Genomic DNA, 14,012 nt, shown 5'->3' with positions numbered 1-14,012 from the left:
ATGAAGCCCACAGCCCCACCCAGGGCCCTCTTACCAGAACGTTTGCATGGATGCCCTTCCTCATGAGATGCCCTGCACTGAGCAGCGCTGGGGCTGAAAATCAATCAGGAGGGCTTCAGCAGTGGGGAAAGAGGGAGGGGGGCGCTGCACAACCTGATCCAGGCCTGACCTTTCCTGCCATGGGGACAGTTCCTCCCTGTGGGAGGTCATTTTCCAAACTAAATCCCTCAGCAACCCACTAGCAAGGTCCCTTCACTGAGTTTAAACTTGGGCCCAGCAAAGCCTGGCATTAGGGATGGAGGAGATGTACAGACTACCAAGCCCAGCTCCCCACCCAGCTGGTGTTGGTTCATCCTGCAGAGCAAAGTCCCAACACAGGGCTTAGTGACTCCAGCCAGCTGCAAGGTCAGGAGAGGCTGAGAGCCAAGCTATTCAGACTTACTAGAGATGAGCTTTGAAATATTTGTCAACTGCATGACAAGTGTTTGAAAAGTCCTTCCAATCAGAGTGTTCTCATATAGCTAAGTGAGTCCCATGAATTTTGGAGGCACTTTCTAGAGAGAAGGCAGGGGCATAGCCGCAGGAGACAGCTTGTCTTTCCTCACAGAGGACCAATCTCTAGTTTAGAAGGTGTCCGCCTCACACAGGGAGCCCAGTGTCCTCCCCAGCAGGCCCATCCTCTTTTCACAGGGAGGCCGGTCCTCCTCACAAAGGGAGGTCTGTCCTCTTCATCTAGGCCTGCCCACCCTCCTCACTCAGGAAGTCTGTCCTTCCCTCATACACAGCGATCACCCTCCTCACAGGGCCTCTTCATGATGGCAGCCCATTTGCCTCACGCAATGGGATCATTCTCCTCACACAGAGTGACCTTCCTCCTCACCAGGGAAGCTGTCAGTACTCCACAAATACAGAGCCTGGTATCACCACACAGAGCCCATCATCACAGAGAGGACCTTCCTTTTCACACAGAGAGGCTCATCTTCCTCACAAAAGCAAGCCTTCTTCCTCACACAGGAACATTCTCCTCCACAGGGACAGCATTGTCCTCATGCAAGAAGGTCATGCTCTTGTCACAGAGAGACTATCTTCCTCACACAGGAAACCTGTTCTTTCCTCACACACATATCATCCCCCTCACCGGGGATACTGTCTGCCTCACCTAGGGAAACTGTCATTCTTACACAGGTCCCTTCCTCCTCACACAGAGAAGCCATATTGTTTATGCTGACCATTCTTCTCACACATGGGGGATTATCCTTATACACAGTAACCTAACTATTGCACAAAAGGGCTGTTCCCCTAACACAGTGTGACTATCCTATTCACTCAGGGAGCTGGTCCTCCTCATTGAGAGCCCATCTTCTTCACACACAAAGACCACCCTCCTTACACAGGGAGCTCATCACCACATCTGATGAGGCCTGTCCTCCTCACACATGATAGCCTGTCCTCATCACATAGGATCACCTGACCTCTTGATAAAGGGAGGCTGTCTTCACAAGGAATCCTCTCCTCTTCAATAAGCTGGACAGACCTCACACAGGAGGGTTACCCTCCCCACAGGGAATCTAATATCCTCACCCACTGTGGCCTGTCCACCTTGCACATGACAGCTAGTCCTTATGCAGGGAGCCCATCCTCTTCACCACAGAGACCCATTCCCTTCACATAGGCCAAACTGTCCTCACCAAACAGGGAACTGGTCCTCTTCACAAAACAGAGTGAGTCTCCAGCTCAGAAAGGGCTCATCCTCCACATACAGGCAGTGCTTTTCCCTCATGAGGGACAGTCTGTCTTTCTCAGATGGGAGATTGGTCTTTCCCTCACAACATAGCTCATCTTCCTTACACACATGGCCTGTCCCTCACACAGGGAAGCCTATGCTCCAGACTCACAAGAGTACATGTTCCTCACACAGACTGGGCTCCTTTCGTGCTCTTCACACATGGAAACCGCCTTCCTCACAGGGAGCAGGCCCCTCACAAGGCCTATTTCACACAGGTAGCTTGTGTTTCTCACAAAGGAGCCCATCTTCTTCACTTGGGCAGTGTGTACTTCTCACTTAGGGCGCAGGCCTCTCTAGAGAGCGACCCATTGCCTTAAAACAGGGAGACTTTCCTCCTCACAGACAGCCTGTCATTTTTTCACAGATAACCTGTTATCCTTGCATATTCCAGAGTCCTCACACAGGCAGCCTGCCTTCCTCACAGGGAGAATGTCCTCCTCCCCCAGGACAGCTTTTCCCTTTCACAGAAGCAGCCCATCTTGCTCATATAGAAAGGGCAATAATTCTCACACGAGGTCAGTATTCCAGGCATGTGGAGCCCATACTCGTTACGCAGAGTCCATCATCATTACATAGAGAGGAACATTCCCTTTACACAGGAGACCTGTCCTTGTCACACAAACAGGCCATCTTCCTCACACAGATAGGTGACCTTAATTTCACATCCTCAGCATGAGGTCTCACAGGAAGTCTGTCTCTCACAGGAAGCCCATCATCTTTAGAAAGAGAGCCTGCCCTCCTACCCCAGGAAAACTGTACACTCATGAGGAACTTTTCCTCCTCAAATGGAAAGGACATCTTCCTCACAGACAGCCCATCCTCCTCACACGTGAAGAACATCCTCTTCATACCTGGAGAGATGTGAAGCATCTGCCTCACACAGGGAGACTCATCCTTACACGAACAACCTTTCTTCTCACATGGTGGCCCATCTTTCTCACACAGGGAACCCATCTTCTCTCACAGTGGTTACACAAGGAGGCCATCCTGCTTACACAAGAGGGCCTGTTGTCCACACAAAAGCATCCAGTGTTACTCATGCAGGACTAACCAGCATCCTCACACTAGAAGCCCATTCTGTGCACACAAGGCCATTCCTCCTCACACATGGCGCCCCAGTCTCCTCACACAGGCTGCCAGCCCAGCATCCTCATATGGGCCAACCCATACGCTTCACACAGAGAGCCAGTTTTCTTCACAGAGGAAAACTGTCCGCCTTATGCAGAGAGATCAACCACCTCCCATGTGACAGTCCGTCCTCCTCAAACGGGCAGCCTTGTCACACAATGCCCATCTTCATGTACAACAGCCCGTCTCCACACCCTGTAGCTTGTCTTCCTCATGTAAGTGACCTCTGCTCCTCACACAATCAGCCCATTGTCCTTACACAAGGTGCCTGTTCTCACACAGGGCCACTGGCAGCTCACCATCCTCACACAGGGAGTTCATCCTCCTCACAGATGCCACCCTATCTTCTTCACACAGGCCAGCTCTTCCTCCTCCTCCTCGGCCTCTTCTTCTTTTTGCCTTTTTGAGACAGGATTTCACTATGTAGTTCAGGCTGGCCTATTTGGTAGCCTAGGTTGGCCTCAAACTCAGAGGAATCCTTCTGCCTCAGCCTCCCAAGTGCTGGGATTACAGGTGTGTGCCACCATGCCTGGCAGCTCCTCCTTTTAGGACAGTCTGGCTCATTCTCCTCAGACAATGGAAGACCTATCCTCGTCACACACTGACCTGTTCTCACACAGTGAGCCCTCCCTCCTCGGACAATGGGCCAGGAGAATGAGTGATTTCCCTGTCCAATATTCTCACACAATTGCAAAATACTCTGTCCTGGGCTCTTCTATCTTAGGATCCTCACGGCTGTTCATAAGTTCTCGAAATGATTTAACACTTATAGACCTTTAGGATAACTATGGCCTTTGCCTCCTACTGTTAAAGTAGTGGGTTATTGAGCTGGGGATGTAGCGCAGGGGTGGAGTACTTGATTAGCATGTAGGAGGCCTTGGCTTGATCCCCAGCACAGCAAAACAAGAAACAGAAGCAGTGAGTTGTTTTTGCTTTTTCTGTTGCTGGTGTTTTTCACTGTTGTTTTGATTTGGCTTTTATTTTATTTTATTTTTTAAAAATGTTTATTGAAAAGCAACTTCCACTTTATGATGGCAAACACAAACACATCGTTTACAAGTGTATTAAAATAAAAAATAGTAACAAATCTTACCGCAAAAATTATAAGACCTATATACAGAAAACTAAAAAACATTAAAAAAATCAAAGATTTCAAGAAATAGATTTTAAGGTGAAACATTTAAAGATAATGATTTTTAAAAAACTGAGGCAATAACCTAATACTAATGAAAATTTCAGGTTTTTTTTCAATTGGAAGGCTTTCATAAAATTGATACGAAAATCCAAAAGACTTGAAATCATTAAAACAATTTTGAAAAGGAAGAAAAACCTTGGAAGGCAAACATGACACTATTTGCAGAGTTAATACACACTTGTAATACCTTATTTCTCTTTCAGCTTCTCACACTAGGGACAATACAAGGCACTCACGTGAGTCTGATTTATTTCCTATGAGAATGGACTCGAGTTGCATCTATTTACCTTCAAAAGTCTCCAGTTCAACCTTCTTTATAGCTGAATAATATCCCGTTGTATAAAAAGCCCACATCTTTTCTATCCATTCCTTGATTTGGCTTTTATTGAGAATAATGCCTAAGTAATAAGAACTGTGGGAGTAATAAAACCCAAAATGTGTAAATATTATTGTAAAAAAGAGAGGGAAAAAAAGTGCTCTAAAGGATATAACTGCAAGTGTGTTTAGGTGTGTAAGATAGATGACGATATTACCAAGTTTTTGTTGGATCATTGAACATAACTGTTTGCATGTCCACTTTGTATGCTTAATTTTATAACTTGAACAACTATCTCTAAGATGACAATATGTAATCCATTAACTAGGGATTTCTTACTGTTTTTTTTTTTTGAAATTCTGTATTACTTGTACCCTTTTACTGTTTTGTTTTGCTTTTTTTTTTCTTTAAATAAAATTTAAAAAACGAAAGTAATGCATGCAGGAAATAAGTTTCAAACAAGACCAAAGGAAATAAAATACATGCAAGGAAGTGTGAAAGTTACCCCGAGTCTCTCTCCCCAGGATAATCCTGCTCACCATATCTACTGGATCCTTTCAAAAAGGCTTCTATCTGGATTTGATACACGTGTGAGTATCATCCTCCTATCCATCCTTCAAAGCCCAACTGCAGATAAACATCCTTCACAGGTGTCACTGTGTGCCCATGTACATCAGAGTGGTGAATCATGGTGCCCAGTTTCCCCGGATGGACCTAAGGCTATGTCCAGCCGTGGAGCCCCATAGCAACGTTCCAGGACGTTTTCTCCTTCCACTGTTCTTGGATACATTTCTTGTAGCACAAACTAGAAGAATACAGGCAAAAACAACTTGGGCCAAAGAGAAAATACCAGGTAGGTTCTTCAAAATAGTTCGCCTGGTTGCTTTTTAAAATATGTCTACAGCTTTCAGCAGACTATGATATTATCAGTACTCTCAATGAAGAAAACATCCTATTTTTTGCTATATTAAGTTATAAGCAGGGTCGAGCGCATTCAAAAATACTTTTACGTATGGTTACACGTTGGTGTATAAAGAACTCTTAAGTTAGAAATAAGACCTCTGTTACGGATATTTTTCTCTGATTTGTTTTGTTTTGTTTTACCACATCAAAGTAGAAGTGTTTGAAATGTTTACTTAGGCAAATTTATCAACTATTTTTTATTTTGTTCAGTGTTACTTAGGACATTCTTTATTTCTTAAACACTGACATGCACTTTTTTTTTTTTTTTTTTTTTTTTTTTGTCTTTTTCCTTTTTTATCGGTACCGGGGATCGAAGTCACGACTGCCTGCTTTCAAGGCAGGTGCTTATGCCGCTGAGCTAAATCCCCAGCCCCTCTGGCATGCACTTTTAATAATTTTATAGTTTTGTGCTTTTTACTTAAATTTATTTTACATCTGGGATCGATTTAGAGGAAGGTAACTTTATTCTGTCAGAAACCATCCTTCCCTTTTCCACATGGCTGCGTGTCATCGCCTCGGTTTTTGCTGAATTGTCTGTTTCTGGTCACCGCTCTGCCTTCTGTGTCTGGCTCTTGATCGGCTGCCTGCAGCGGGAGCCCTGGCCTTCTTCGCCTCCCTGGTCCTCTCTCTGTGGGTCTGTTGGCTTTGCGCACGCGTGTTTGCAGTGTATCCATCTTGTCCCTGTCTGACGAAGGTGGATGGCTACTGAATTATGTCAGGACATTGCAGAGCACATATTAAAGGCTATGTTTTCCATTTTTTAAGCAGTTAATTGTGATCATTAATGTATTTGTAGAGATTCATTGTATTCATCTAACTACAGCCATGCTTCACTTAATGGCAGGGACTCCTCCTAGGAAATGCACGTTAGGGTCTGTTCGCTGTGCTGTTCGAGCATCTCTGTGCTGAGCCACCTGTGTTTATGGGCCCCGAGGTCATAGTGGAGGCCCAGAGAAGTCCCATGAGGACCCCTGTCATGTCAGTGCAGCTCCTGGACACACAAAGGCACTGAGAGAGGCAGTGACCATGGTGAGCGTGAGGCTGCTTGACAGTCCTACAGGACACTTTTTTGGTGAGTAGAATAAATGATAATTGAAAGGCTAATAGTGCGAGTGCATAAACCAGCCCTGTAGTGGCCGGTTCTGCTTACCATGCATTGCGCGCTGTAGCCAGTTGTATATGCTGTACTTTGATGTGACCAGAAACACAGCAGGTTTGGCTATAGGAGCATCACACACATGTGAGCTGCATTGCACTGCTCTGCTGTGGTTGTGACATCTCAGGCAACAGGAATTGCTCCGGTCCCCTACAGTCTTAGGGGGCAGGACCCCCAAGGATGTGTGACCCATTGCTGACTAAGCACCTTATACTGTGCATGGCTGTGTTCAACTTTACTGGCAAACAGGCCTAGCGATATCATCTTTATTTCTCTTGACCCTGTGGATGTGTCCACCTGTCCATTTCTACTGTTCCCCCCCATGCCACTGTCCCTGCTGACTTCGGGGACACTCCCCAGTCTGGTGCTGACTTCTGCTAGGATGCTGGTGATGGAGGTTGGTGACCCTGCCACGTGTGATGAGAGCTCACCTCCTCATCCAGGGGCAGGGACCCAGAGACTCTCTGAGTCACAGAAGGAATGGAAGAACTGCTCTTCTGGGGAGACTAGCATGCACCCATCTTCTTGGGGTCTGAGGAGTGTCTTGTCACCCATATGTCATCTTTCTTGTTGACTTTTTATTAACCCTTGCTGGGTAGGATTCCAAGCATACACAACCAAAGGCAGAATTCCACAGTGCCATTCGAAGAATAAGACTCTGCACTTGGCAGGCTGCACCGCATGGTGCTAGTTAACATGCTCCTCTATCCCGTGTAGTCAGAGGACTTCGAGCCTGCCACAGTGTGTGTCTATACAGGGCTCTGAGTGCATCTGTAAAAATACACATTGGTCTTCTAATCCAGGTCTTTCACTCTGTTGCCGGACAGCTCCAGGCGCCTTCATCATCTTGTGGAACTGTTTCTTCCTCAGAGATCTAGGTGCCGCCCAGCTGCTGGGATTGTTGCTTTTAACAATGCAGCCGCTGCCGAATCACAGCAGCTAGGACAAGTTCAATGTTTTCTGCAAAAACCAACCTGGCTTTCAGGCTTCAGATACTGAATAAGCACCATCTGGCCCCATCCAAACCCTAAAGGCATACTTTTCACTCAGGAAATCTGATTTCACCAGAAGATGCATTGTTCTGAGTGATGTTGTGAGCGGAAGTGGGTACAGTGGGGCTCATCAGGTGGGAACCTCAGTGTGACACCTAGATTGCATCTCACGCTGATGACAGATAGCAGGAGCCCGTCCCACTATCCCCTGCCCTCAGTCATCCAGGAGCTGCACTGGTGTGACGGGGTCCCTCACCAGCCTTCTCTGGGCCTCCACTATGGGGCCCATCAACACAGGTGGCTCCGCGCAAAGCAGGAGGCTCTGGGCTTCTTGGGAAGGAACCAGGCCAACCTGTTAGTCCCAGAGGGCTAATATCATCACGGTTAGTGCCACATCTACCCACCACACACACCACACACCGTATACCACACAGCCCACACGTTCAAACACACAAGCCTTACACTATACACCAGAGATGCCACATGCCACACACCCACATGCCTCAGACATCACGCACATCTTACATCCACACACCATATATCTGCACACCAGAGACCCCACACATCCACACACCACAGATACCACACATCCGCACACCGCACACACACACACACACACATCACATCACATGCAAAACACACAGCACACAGTAGGTGATGTGAGGAGCACATGGACATTTTCAGAGCAGTCCCCACACGGCTACTCACCTTTCCAGGGTGCAGCAGAGACAAGGACACCCAGCTGTGTCCGGCAGGCCCAGGGACAGGCTGGCCAGGGGCTTGCACAGCAGATGAGGGGCAGCCACAGGGCCTCAAGTGGCAGTGGGGACTGGCCCAGTTCATCTGGCTGAGGAGGGCTGTGTCTCAGCAGGTCCCCTCCTGGCAGACCCATGGTTATGGGTGGCCCTTACACGTCAGAGGTACCCCCCTTACCGGAAGGAGCAGAGCTGGGCTTAAGGCCATGGGCTGCACTCATGCTCGGGGCAGCCACCTCTGCTGACCCGCAGGACAGCCTGCACAGGAACTGATCCTGTTGTCCCCACATTGTGAAGGCAGCCAGGCTCAGGGATCCCAGAGGCTCCATTTCTGGATGAGCCTCTGGCCCAGGTGGGCTCCTGGCTGGTAAGAATCTGGTTTCTCCCACCTGACCCATCAGAACAAGTGTGAATGGCAGGGAACCCTAAAGCAGATACCTTCACCACCCACAAGGTGCCCAAGAATGAGAGGTTAGGGGACACTTTCTGTCTCTCCAGGAGTCTGTGCTGAGGTACCTGGCCAGGTGTCCCAGCTCACTCGGTGCCAGGGTTGGGGATGCTTTGCTCCTTTGGCAGAAAGCTGCTGCTCCCCAGCAAGGAGGACTGGACATTATCAAGCTCAAGTCTAGTGACATCTTTTCAGAGCATATTTAATTTTCTCCAAATGAAAAATACCCTTACATAGGCAGCTGCTCTGGGTCTTCTTATGCTACCACGGCCTCTGTGGAATCAGGGGCTCCAGCGGTGGCAGAAGCCAGCTGGGGGTATGACAGGTCCACAAGCACCCACAGCTCCAGAACACCTCATAGAGTGTCATCCTGGGACCACCCAAGCAGCTGGGGGCAAAGGGGACATGAATGCGCCCAGGGCGCTGGGTGTCCTGGCCAGGGCTGAGGCAGACCAGTGCAGCCCCATGGCCCAGGGAAGGGATGGACCCTGCAGAGAGGGAACAGACCCAGTGCTGGTGCTGGATGTCCCCTGCAGCAGTGTCCTCAGACCCTGGCAGGCCTATAGAAGCCACCAGAGCCATCCTGGGTCACAGCAGCCCAGTCACCCCCTGGCAGTTGTGGCCAGACACACACAGTCCATGACGATCAGGTAGAAGGTAAAAGGACATCAAAATGGAAAAAAAGGGACACCGCATGCTCAGAGGGACCCCTGCGGCAGGGGAGTAAGACTGCAGGGAGCAGGCAGAGGACAACAGGCAAAGACCCGAGACTGTCAATAGCAGTGCCCACAGGACAGTGACAGACCTGGGGTGGCACCTGCCTGGCCCAGGCTGGAGTGGGGGAGTGCAGCTGCAGACAGTCAGGGGTGTGTCCTCGGAGGAGAGCTCAGTGCTTCCAGGGTTGGCCCAGGCTGGTATTCCTGTCCCCACTTTTTACTCCAAAACCACCAAACAGAGCAGTTAGAAGAACTGAGAGAACCATTCCAGCTTCCCAGGCCAGGGGTGTTGAAAGGCGAGCACCGCGCTGCCTTTTCCTCTCTCTCTTTGCACACTGACACACACATCTACGAAGCTGCAAACAGCACGACACTTTATCCCTCAGCCACATCACCCAGAGGGGAGCACATTTCCTTTCAGAGCTTCTATTCTGTTATTATACTTGAGAAAATCAAGATGCACCCCAAAATGTACTGCAATCTCCCCTCGAGACTAGGTCTCCCAGAGGACACAAGAATGATTTCCATAGCTTTTTAAAGAGCAAGCATACAATCTTGGCCCATGTTGGCAACCAACAGTAACTGTCATTTCTAGGGGGCAGGCTATGCCCCCTCCCCATCCCTAGGCCATTTTGCACACTGGAGTTGGGACTGGAGGTTCCCATAGATTCTGCGTGAACTTGGGGAACCCTCCCATAGGAAGGTGTCTCCTTGCCATTACTGGGGCTCTGCAGACTCCTGCCCAAGCCTAGAGGCACAGTGAGGTGATGACTCCCCACTGTAAATGGTGGCTTCCTTGCAAGAAAATCTGTCTCAAATGGAGAGGGAAGAGCCAGCCCAGTGGTAGCTACCAAGTAGGGATGTAAAGGTGCCCAGTCAACCAGAGATTCAGGGACACCTGAGGTGGACAGGTGGAGGTGGAAACCCACCTTATGCCACCTTCCATGATGGCACCTAGCTCAGAGCTGGTGGATCCAGGCAAGGCCAGCTCCAGCCCTAGAAGTCCTAGTACGTGGGGACCTTACTGATGGGGCTCTAATCCACTCAGCTTTTCCCTGGGTTACTGGGTCCCTGCCCAGGTGCTCATAGGGTCCAGCAGATCACACTCTGCAGGGGAGAGATGAACGCCTTTCCCCGGGGGTGAAGCACAGGCAGCTGGCTATCAGGATCCATCGCTGCTCCTCCCCTGCCACAGGGACACCTGTACACTGGGTTGGTCAACTTCCCTGTCACTGGGACAAACACTCGATCAACATAAGGGAGGAGAGTTTTGTGTTAGGTCCATGATTAGACAGTTCCAAGGCAGAAGTGTCATGGCAGAGGAGCGTGGTGGAACAAAGCTGCTCACTTCCTGGAGGCCATGAAGCAGAACACACAGGCCACACAGCAGAGGCAGAGGGCCATCGACAGACACACTGTCCAAGGTCACATCTCCAGTGACTCACATCCCCCAGAAGGGCCTGCCTCCTACAACACATTCAGCTATCAACTCATCAGTGGATGAATTCACTGATGAGGACGTGGCCTCCATGAGCCAATTAGATCTTCAGAGATCTCAAGTTGGCCATAAAGAAGCTGACCCGAGCCCAGCTCTGTCAACCGGACACCTGATCAAGCCTTCTAAAGCCACACTCGATCTCCAAATAAACACAGCAGCAAGGTCATAATTCTGCCCAATAGGATGAACTATCCCACATGCAAGCAAAAATGCAAGAATCCTTTCCCTAACACTTTTAGTATTGTTCAGAAATCTCAGTCAAATTCCCCTTGGAGATGCAAAGCAAACTTTTAGCTATGAACCTCTGAAAAATTCAAAAAGCAAGTTACTTTGTTCCACAATACAATGCACAGGGTAAACCTTCCTATTCTAAAAGGCAGGAATAGGGGGATGGGTCCCTGGGCTTCCTGAAGGCATGTGCTCCAGGGCGGAGCTCAGTGTGGCCCAGCACTCACAGCCCGGGCTCCGAACATCCTCTGAGAGCCATGGCACTGCACCTGTGCCCATCCGAGCCATCTTGAGAAGACAGGGGTCTGGCACCTGGTTGAGGGTGTGGTTGTCCCAGAACTGGGTTGGAGGGTAGACGGGGTTGTAGGCTTCCCTGGGTCTCATGGTTCAGGCAGCAGCCTTGCATCCTAGAGCGCTGTCAGAGCTCGGCCAGGCGAGATCAGCAGGTGACAGGCTGCTTAGTCCTTGGAGGTCCAGAAAAGTAGCCTGTGTTTTGCGGGTACAAAGACTCCTACCTGGGTGGGGCTCTTCATTATCTCTCAGGTGGAGAAACTGAGTTTGGAGATGTTGGGGGTGCCAAGCAGGATTATATGAAGATACCACATGCCTCTTCTGTCCCCAGAGCCACACAGAGAGACCCTGGGCAGGGGCAGGCTGGCTGTCACTTGAGGGGGACTCAGTGGTGGGAAGATGCAGCCATCAGCAGAGCCCAGAGATTTGTATCTGAACAGCAAACCCAGGTCACAGAGCCCAGGACCACAGCTGCAGTACTGACCACCTCACCTTGGAGATGCTGAGGGCAGAGGCGGAGGTGCTGATGACTGGATGGCCAGGGTCTCTGTTTCCACATCTATCAAAGGGGGAAGACGGAGACCCTGCATGCCTCTACCTGAGCCTCAGTGCTGATAACTACCACAGAGGGCAATGGATGGGGCTGGTGACTTGTGGTGACCACTGAAGCAAAGCCCCCAACAGAACTGGACAGGGTTCATGCAGTTGGGGTGGGGTCTGCTGGCAGGGGAACCAGGGAGGGAAAAGCTCTGAGGAGCAGAGCATGGAGGATTCGGAGGGCCAGTATTCACCTTCCCTGATCTCGATGTATTCATCCCTGAAATGGGACGATGATGGGGAGGAGGAAACATAGGGGATGAGGAAAGAGCAGGAGGAGATCAGAGGCAGAGGCCATGTGCAGAAGGCTGTCTCCAGCCACCAGCCGCACGTCAGGAGGTGGGGCCTCCTGGGAGGAAGTGGGGCACAGGGACCTCACCTTTTCCTGCCCCTCTGATTCCAGGATGCATGAGCAGCCTCCTTCCTCTGCTCTCTTGTGATGTGCTGTGCTGAGCAGGAAGGGGAGAGGACATGAGACCCCGACCCATGCTGAGCCACAAGCCCAGACCCCTCTGTTCTTTCCAGCTGCTCATCTCAGATGCCCTGTCACAGTGACAGAAAACCCTAGCAGGGGGACAGTCTTCAAAGGGTCTAATGATGGAAACCCCAGGTATTTGGCTGTGATCATCAGAGACCTCAAGAGGCCAAGGGGCCGAGCCTGGGGAGCACTGTGAGGTCACAGGGAGGGGAGGGGGGTAGCCGGGTGTCCTGAGCGCTGGAGAGCAGAGCCAGGCTCAGAATCACCGCAGGGCACACGGGAGACGTGAGGAGAGACGGGAAGACACAGTCAGGTGTCCTGAGCACTGGAGAGGAGGGGACAGCGTGGCGTCAGGGCCTTCAGAACCGAGGTTCTTCCTTCCATTTCATTTCATCAGCATTCAAAAAGCTGAAAACAGTCTGCTTCGCTCCACCCTGGTCACATCTGGGCGGGGGATTTGGCTCAGAGCACAGCGCCTGCGCAGCCAGCAGCAAGTCGTGAGTTTGATTCCCAGGACCAAGACTGAATAAAAATAAATAAAGAAGTTGGAACAGACTTGGTCTTTGCTTGCTCTTGTTTCCTTTATGAGTTTTTATTGATTCCTCCCCACTCACACTTCTTTACCCATTTTCATAGTAACCACTTAGGCTGTCCTGCCGCTTCACGAAAGCAAGCCTGACAAACAACGCGTGTTTCCACTGAACGCCACTCGCTTTGCACATGACAAGTTTGTTTCGTTGCGTTCTCTCTCTGTCATCCTGAATGACTTGAAATATCCACGCTGATTGCAGTCACTGAGGGGGACATTTGTAAATTTCCAAGCACTCTGTGCATTTGTGAATTCTTGATTTCCGGTTCATTGCATTCCAGTAACAGAGGGTGGGCTGTACGGTGTCCTTCCTGGAGATTGCCCAAGACTCACTCTTTTGACTTACCATTTTTCAAGAGGCTGAAGTGTCCCTTTCTGATGTTGACAGCTCCCACTGAGAGAGCAAATCGGTCGGTTTCTTCCCATTCCTGATTGTGTCACCGTGTGGGCACCCGCTCCTGGCCAGTACGTCTGTCTGGTGAAGGAATGCCAGTGCCCTCTTGGTCTGCACTGGTGGTGGCCTTGCATTCTTTCCTGTCGTGAGATCAGTGCCACCCTTTTCAGCGTCCTTGTCTAGGCTTCCTGGAGAACATCCTTTATCCCCGTACCTTTTTCTCTGATCGGATTTTCATTCATGGAGAATCCAGTTCCACTTCATACAGGAGGAGAGGGACTGGAATCGTGTGTGCTGGCAACTGCACTTCAGATGCGATCTTACACTCACACCGGTGCACACTCATACACACACTACTCACAGGCAGCATGCACATGCTCATGTACAACCTGTCATACATGGGCATTGCACAAGCTGCAGGAGATGAAGGAGGTAACTGTGATTGACGTGGCTCATGGCACCCGGGAGCCAGGGGGCTCGGG

The sequence above is a fragment of the Cavia porcellus genome, unplaced genomic scaffold, assembly GCF_034190915.1.
Source record: "Cavia porcellus strain 051 isolate PalLab524CR breed Dunkin Hartley unplaced genomic scaffold, mCavPor4.1 scaffold_23, whole genome shotgun sequence".
Classification (NCBI taxonomy): Eukaryota; Metazoa; Chordata; class Mammalia; order Rodentia; family Caviidae; genus Cavia; species Cavia porcellus.
This window is presented reverse-complemented; position numbering follows the sequence as displayed.